The following is a 7,843-nucleotide window of genomic DNA, read 5'->3' as shown; positions in this document are numbered from 1 at the left end:
TTCATACATATAGCATTTCATATTAGTAGCTTTAAGCTTGCAAGACAGAGACAGCCTAATTTTTGGTCGTTTTTTGGGGGTTTTTTTTGGTGGTTTTTTTTTGTTTGTTGGTTTGGGTTGGTTTTTTTTGGCAGGTTTTTGTTTGTTTGTTTGGGTTTTGGTTTTTTTGGTTTTTTTTTACTGCCAGAACAACATGGTAAGTATGTGATCTGTGCTAAAAACTCACCAACAATAAAAGAACTGGTAATTTCCTCAGAGTTCTAAAGCTGAACCTTAAGCCTGCAGGACAGAAAACATGTCATGTTGCTCTTGTTCAACTGTCGAGCTATAACTGCATAAGAGACTACAAAGGATTTTCCTTTTCTTCTCAAAGCATTTTTGGAGAAGTCAGTAAAGCAGTTATCTAATGTATCCATACTGAGTACATGTTGAATTTTCTATAATGTTACATTTAATTATACTGTTAATGGGTTCGTGTGTCAGGATTTTTCTCTTTTTTTCTTTTTTTTAAACAGGATTCTGCTCAGGAGAGTGTCATCAAACGAGACATCCATCGTACATATCCAGCACATGATTATTTTAAGGATACAGAAGGAGATGGGCAGGAATCTCTGTACAAAATCTGTAAGGTACAGTCAGTACTCTCAATTTTAAAGTTCCATATTTTATGACTTTCTTTTGCCCTGTTAACCCTGTTCTGGTCCAAGTTGTTAATCAGTAAGATTTTAAAGCTTTATTTAGATTGCATGTGGAGACTGTGGTGTTTCTGCATTCTCTTTTACAGCCTTGCATTTGGTGCCTCCTAAGGTGCTTGAGCCTCCACTTCAGAGGGAGTGGTATAGGAGCTCCTCTTTGCTCTGAGGTGGAGAGATTTCTAGAGGAGGAGAAACAGATCCTCAGAGCAAGCTCTGCTGTGAGGTTAAACCAGAATGTCTGTAGATAATTACCTGGAGAACAAGTTTTTGACCGTTCCACAAGCAGTGTGTGTGAGCAGAGCTTTTCACTCACAGCTGCCAGATCACCTCCAATGAAAAACACTCTTTAAGCTTTCCAATTTGCACATAGGAAAGTTGAGGTACTAAATCAATAGGTTTGTCCATCTTGTACAGACAGGTTTCTTTTTGTTTGAGAGAGATCCAGAAGGTAAAATATTGCACCCAAGCAGGGACTATTCTGCCTGTCAGTTGAAGATGTTGCTGCGGTTTTGGCAGTCAGTTTTTGTTTCACTTTTTTTTTTCTAGAATCCATGAAATTCATGTAGAATATTATATAATGTAGAATTCATTCTGTTCATATAGAATGAATGATTGCCTTAAGCAGAGCCATTTCCTTTTCCCTTCCTCTTCCTTGTTGCTGTTTCCACCTCCTGCTGATTACTAGAAATGGAGTTGTCATAGCAAGCAGAAAAAAGTGTTCAGCCTTTGGGGTATAATGACACATTTTCCTGTTCCCCAGATAAATTCTCTGGTGATACAAACTCCTATTCAAATAATAATTTGGATGACTATTAAATATATGCTTACCTACTGGGATTCAGTGTTGTGAGCAATTCACTGTTTAAAAGAAATACAAAATTACAAAAGAGAACTCTCAAGCAATGGTAGTGATTTCTTCCTAATCTGGAAGGGCTCTAGAGGGCTACAGGAAACAGTTCCTGTGCCAGTCTGTGAAAAGAATAACAATGCATGTAATTGTGGGCTTGTCATTTTGATACCAGTTAAGTGAACAATGATGGGAGAATTCAGGTTTCAAGAATTAAATGTGAGAAGTATGTTATAATGAAGGCCTGGGAGTTTACTGAAAATGGATCATGACAAGCTAACACAAAAAGCCAGAAGTACAGGTTCCATGGGCAAAGGTGTTTTGACTGGAATTCTGTAGCTCCTGTAGCCTGCCAAGCTCAGAATGTATAAATGCTGGACAAGTTAGAGCATGAACAAGATGCACATTAGGGAGTTAAAGACTGGCCAGCAGGTTCCTCAACAAGCACTGAATAAATGGATTTCAGTCAAAGCATTAGGAATATCCCTTCTTCCATCCCTATCCATTCCATGTACTCTGGTAGGTCACCTGGAAGAAATCAGAAAGTCCTTTCTCATGAAGATATTTTGGTGACACAGAGAAAGGGGGATGGTAAATAATGAGGTGTAAAGGATGTGGAGATGGATGAACCTCCTGTAGGATCAGTTTGACTTGAGCAACTCAGTGTTTTGCAGCTGCTTTTAGTTACAGTGTCCACAATTAAAGACATCTATTCTATATTGGAAAGAATCTGTAAAGTTCTGTGAGGATGATGAAAGAATTTGGGAACATTCTTTGAAAAGAAAAATTCTTTTTCATTAAGGTATCTCAGTCTATTTTGTTTAATAAAGGACAAGTAGAGAAGTGAATCTGTTCAAACTGGAAGCAACTTAGAGGAATTATCTGTCCAGCAGGCAGCTTCAGCGGGGCACAGACCTTCCTGGGTTGTTTCCTTTCTGTAGGAAATGTGAATAACTGTGCGTGTTTTCTGAATCTGGGGGCTTTCCTTGCTCTGAAAGCCTCTCCTGCTCCTGCAGAGGAAGTTGCTGTAGCTGTTAGTTATTGTATCAAGGTGCCCTCAATGTCAGGAGTAATATGCTCTGACTCCATGATTCAGAAGGCTGAACAATGCTTTATTAAAACTATACTATATTACATTAATACAATATTATAACTATAGTAAAGACATATTATACTATATAAAAGATGCTATATAGAAAACCATTACTGGGAGAGTCAGGACACAGCTTTGACCCAATTGGCCAAGGAAACAAAAAAACCCTCAGAAGATTCCAACTGATGAATCACTTTGGGTAAACAATCTCCATAACACATTCCACATGTGCCAAACAACAGGAGCAGTGAATAGAGATAAGGATTGTTTTCTTTTCTCTCTGAGCTTCTCCAGGAAAAATCCTGGGAGAGAGAATTATGTCTCTCTGTTCAGAGAATGGGAATGCCACAGTTAGTTTTCTTTTCTTGAAGGATCTTGAAACTCAGAAGTGCTGCACCCTTGGTAAAGAGAAAGTCATGCAAAAACTCCAGGAGGCCTGTGTGGATGAACAAGGTGCTCCTGGACAAACTCAAAGCAAAAGGAAACCTACAGAGGGTGCAAACAAGGGCACCTAGTCTGGTAGGACTGCAGAGAAATTGTTCAAGCAGACAGGGATCAGGTTTAGGAAACTAAAGCCCTGATAGAATTAAACCTGGCCATGGATGTGAAGGATGGCAAGAAAATATTCCACGGGTACATCTGTGTTAAAACTAAGATTAGAGACAATGTGGGAGAAAATGTTCCTTCCTGTCCAGAAGGAAAGGGCAAACCTTCTCAACTTGGAACGTGACAAGGCTGAGGTACTTGATGACTTTTTTGCCTCTGTTTGCACTGGCAAGTGCTCCAACATCACTGCTGAGGCCACAGAAGGCAAAAGCAGGGACAGAGAGAATGAAAAACTGCCCAGTGCAGGAGAAGATCAGGCTTGAGATGATCTAAGGAGCCTGAAAGACCACAGAACCTGATGAGATGCATCTGTGACTCTGAGAGAATGGGCAGGTGAAGTTGCTAAGCTGCTGTCCATTGTATTTTAGTTATGGGCATCCTGTAAGTTTCCACTGAGTGAAGATGGGGAAACTTAACCCCCATTTTTAAAATGCAAGACGAGAAGGATCCAGAAGAGGCCTTAGAGCCCTTCCCAGTGCCTAAACGGGCTCCAAAAGAGCTGAAGAGGAACTTTGGAAAAGGACCTGGAGTGAGAGGCTAAAGGAATGGCTTCAAACTGCCTGAGGGCAGGGTTGGATGGGATGTTGAGAAGAAATTCTTTTCCTGGCAGAAGTTGCCCAGAGAAGCTGTGGCTGCCCCATCCTTGCAGCTCTGGCAGTGTCCAAGGCCAGGCTGGCAGGGCTTGGAGCAAGCTGGGACAGTGGAAGGTCCCTGCCCGTGTCAGGGGGTGGAATTGGATGGGCTTTAGGGTCCTTTCCAACCCAAACCATTCTGGGATTCTCTGATCTTTGATTAGAGACCTCTCTGTGTGTCCATCAAGTTGAGGGCTGCTCTTCCTGTGAAGCATTTTGTGTTTACCTGGAGTTTAATGACCTCTGTCACCCAGCCACTTGTTCTTGATAGAACATGTTCTACATAGCAGCTTTGCAGTCACTTTCTAATTCCCTGCTCCAAACAACTTTGTCTCATCAGTAGCCTATGTGCTATTTTTATGTGTTTTTATTTTTACTATTTTTATGTATTTTTATTTTTATTGTGCTATTTTTATGTGTTCTTTAAGGTTTGTGAATATTTGCAGCACATCTTTCTGCAGGGTTCTGTGAGTGACCTCACCTTCACTCTCTGGGTTAGAACTGACTTTATTCCTACCTTTGGCTTTCTCTCCTTTAATCAATTATTTGAGTGATTGAGGGGATGTTCTGTAGCAGCTCAGTTCCCCAAAAAGCCTTTGGGATCTTGGTGAAGGGTTTATAAAAATCCTGGTGGTCTTAGTGACTCCCTCATTCCTTCATGTGTTCATTGGTTCAAAGAAGGATTTGGGAAGCTTTGCTTTCTGCTAGAACAGCCACATCCAGTCTTCAACATGGAATTATTCATAAATTTACTGATTACACTGAAGGGTTTATACCTACTTGTGCCAGTATTGAGATCAGACACAACTGCTGGGGAGATTTCCAGGCAGAGATTTCCAGCATTTCCAGTTCTCCTCTCATAGTTTTCTTAAATGAGTGTGGATGTGACAGATATCTGTTTGGGTCTGACTGAACCTTGAATTTATGATTAATAAACTGTTTTCTCCAGTATGTGGGTTTTCAAGAAATATTGTTAAAGCCTAATTAATTTGCTTATGAAATTGTCATTCCATCGGGAATAAAAAGTAATAATCTGTGTTAGAATTAATAATGTGGCAGCTTTGTATTGCTAGAATAACTTTTACCAGAGGTGCTGGGTACTTGTGCCTTTATTCTAAAGTGAAAGCAAGAAGTTTGAAGAATGGGATTTTTGAATATGGCTGGGAAGGGTCTGTCCTCAAGTGAGAGGGCAGAAAACTGAAGAGCATTTTCTTCATTTTCCACTGAAATGAGAGATGATCTGAGCTGTCAGATAAAAAGGAAAATCATTAAAAGCTCACTGCCTCGTTTTAACAGGTCTGCCAGTTTTTGTTCCAACTCTTTATCTCCTCTTCAGAACAGTAGGAAACCAGGAAAGATGGGAACTTTTTCTGTTGCAGAACATTTATGTGACAAAGTACCTAAAAATAAACTTCAAGACTGACAGTGGTGATAAGGAATGAAAAGAGTTTCAGATTCTAAGACTGGAGATTTCACTTGAGGACACCACTTAAGCTGGATTTTCACAGAGCAAATTTTGGGCAGTCTTTGGGAAAACTGCTGCTTCTTGCCTGCTTTCTGTTTAAATACTCTGCAAATTCCAGCTGTGTTTGAAGAGCTCACCTCAGTGTTACAATGCATAACTGAGTAGTGCTCAGTGCCTGCTTCCAGGCTCTGTCCATGCTCACAGCCTGAGGCTCCAGGGAATCAGAGCACCTGGCAGAATTAATCCTCTCAGCTCTCTGCAGTGTGTGCAGTGCAGAATTTAACATGAGATGTGTTTTCCTTGATTTTCTGATTAAAGTAATGCCTATTTAACAAACAACCACTCACTGTGACTCTAATGGGGAACAGGGAGCGTGGTGCAGGAAAATCAATCAGGTGAGCTGGGACTGGGCAGACTGGGAAAACACACAAATGTTTTTCAGAAAATGGTAGAATTACTTCTCAGAGGTTCATAGTTGCTGTTAGTGTTTCTCAGTAAGATGAGGCCTTGCAGAAGGATGTGCATCACTTGTATCAGGATCTATTGTGTTATTAAATACTTATCCCTTTGTGAATGAGATTTGTAGTTTTTTCCCCAATCCTGGTCTTGCCTGAAGGTTTTAGGTGCAGGATCATTGTGATAGCTGGTTTGCTGGGACACCAAACACTTTGTTTTAGTTACAGTGTGCGTTTTTTGGTACCCACATTAGCAGAGAGAATAACAAACTGCATTCCAGCAATGCTAACACTGAGTGGGCTCTGTTATGGGAGTATTTTACTTTTTGTTACTGTATATTGAAATATGGAAATCCCTTTAAGCTGCTCTTCTGTAACCAGCAGCTTCTATGCCCATGATAAGCTGTGAGTGATGGGTTATGCTTCAGCAGAGCTGCTGCTTAGTGCTGAAAGTCTAATTTTCATAGGGTTTTGGTTTTTTATATTTTCATTTCCATTTTATTTCAGCATGTCTTTTCAGGTAGTCACCTCACTGTGCATGTTTTCACATTTTTCAATCCTTAGTAACTCCTTAGATGTACAAATGGGAAGTTTCAGTGTTTGTCCCGGTGTAATTATTTGTCAGAGAGCAAATCTCTTTTGTTCCTGCAGAAATCTATTTGCCAATTAGAGGATAAACACAATCAGTGAAGAATTATTTTTCACCTATTTTGAGTTGTTTATTTTCTTTGCTCCTGGGTTGAAGGAGCAGTGCTAGTAAATATTGTTGCCTTGTTTCATTCAAAGGATTTTTAGTATTACCTTTTCTATTTACATTGTAATAAGGATCCTTCTCTGTGCATCTGTGTTCAGCAGCCCCATTCTTGCACACAGTGAAAGATGCAATGAAATTCTGTAGAATTTTCTGCTGAGCCTGTACCAGTGGGAAGGTCAGCTCTGGAATCCTGAGAAATGCTGGGAGTGCTCTGTTTGGGACCTGCCTGCTGAAGGTGAAGATTTCTTCATCCTCTCAGCTCTCCCAGCTCTGGCAGAGGCACATTGTGTGACAGCCTCTTCCTGATATTCCATAAATGAGTAACTAATGTCTAAAAATACAGTTTTAATGCAGAAATTCCTTGTGTAATGTGATACATACTCAATTCTGCACCCATAGGGATATTATTACTTTCAGACTGTTAGTCTTATTATAAATTCAGATATGGAGTTTTAAATTCTGCTGTTACTAAATTTATTTAGTGACTGAGCATGTAATAAAATACCTTGTTGTGAAAACATAAAAATAAAATTTAAAGTAATAAAAATTTAATAAAATATCAATAATTTTAACTATTAATAATAATTTAAATAATGAGAAAATAATAAAATACCTTGCTGGGTGAAAGGTCTGCATCAAAGCATGGATGTTTTCCTGAGACACTCTGAGTTGCAGACACCATGGAAGTCTTTTAAGTCACCTAAAGCAGAATTCAGAACAGAGCTACATCTGTGTTAAACACTGAGTAGCTTCCCTTGGTCAGTTCATAGAGAGGCATAACCTCTCTTCTTCCTCATTTAAATCTGCTGGCACTCACAGACAGAAGTTACAGAAATCCAAACTGAAGTTTTAAATTCAGCTATCTTTCCTGTCATCTTTAAAGTGTTAGTAGTTGGAATTTTTCTCTATAGAAGATTCTTGGGAGATTTTCCTCTGTTAATTATTTTGGAGAAGAGTTTCTGCCCAGCCCTGGGTTCTTGGTTCACCTTCCCAATGTGCAGATGGTTCTCAGTCATGGACTTTGAGAAGACTCTGCCTCCAAAGAATTCACTTTCTAATGATGATGTACTAATAACTGCATATCTCTTTTCAGAATACAGATAACTATTAAAAAGATGTCTCAATTCTGTGAGATCTTCATTTAGTTAAAAATGAATGAAAACAGGCTTCAAGTCAGAACCTTCATTACATCCCATTTATGAGACAGAGAGTATTTAAAATCTCAGTTAACTGGGGAATTGTAATTGGAAGTTCCTCAAGAGCTTAGGAGAATAATAAGTTAAAAATTGTGAGATG

General features: G+C 39.4%; 1 protein-coding gene across 1 annotated transcript in view; it reads left to right on the top strand.

Annotated features, from left to right (window-relative positions):
• The first annotated feature begins 517 nt into the window (after nucleotides 1-517).
• The window catches only part of LOC102044661 (rab GTPase-activating protein 1-like), a 101,254-nt gene continuing 93,928 nt past the window's right edge, over nucleotides 518-7,843 (top strand). The window contains exon 1 of the mRNA XM_031064146.1: nucleotides 518-629. The gene's annotated coding sequence lies outside the window, so the exon portion shown is untranslated. The remainder of the gene's footprint in view (nucleotides 630-7,843) is intronic.

The sequence above is a fragment of the Geospiza fortis genome, unplaced genomic scaffold, assembly GCF_000277835.1.
Source record: "Geospiza fortis unplaced genomic scaffold, GeoFor_1.0 scaffold399, whole genome shotgun sequence".
NCBI classification, from domain to species: domain Eukaryota; kingdom Metazoa; phylum Chordata; class Aves; order Passeriformes; family Thraupidae; genus Geospiza; species Geospiza fortis.
The sequence above is the reverse complement of the archived record's forward strand: the minus strand, read 5'-3'. Positions and strand labels throughout refer to the sequence as shown.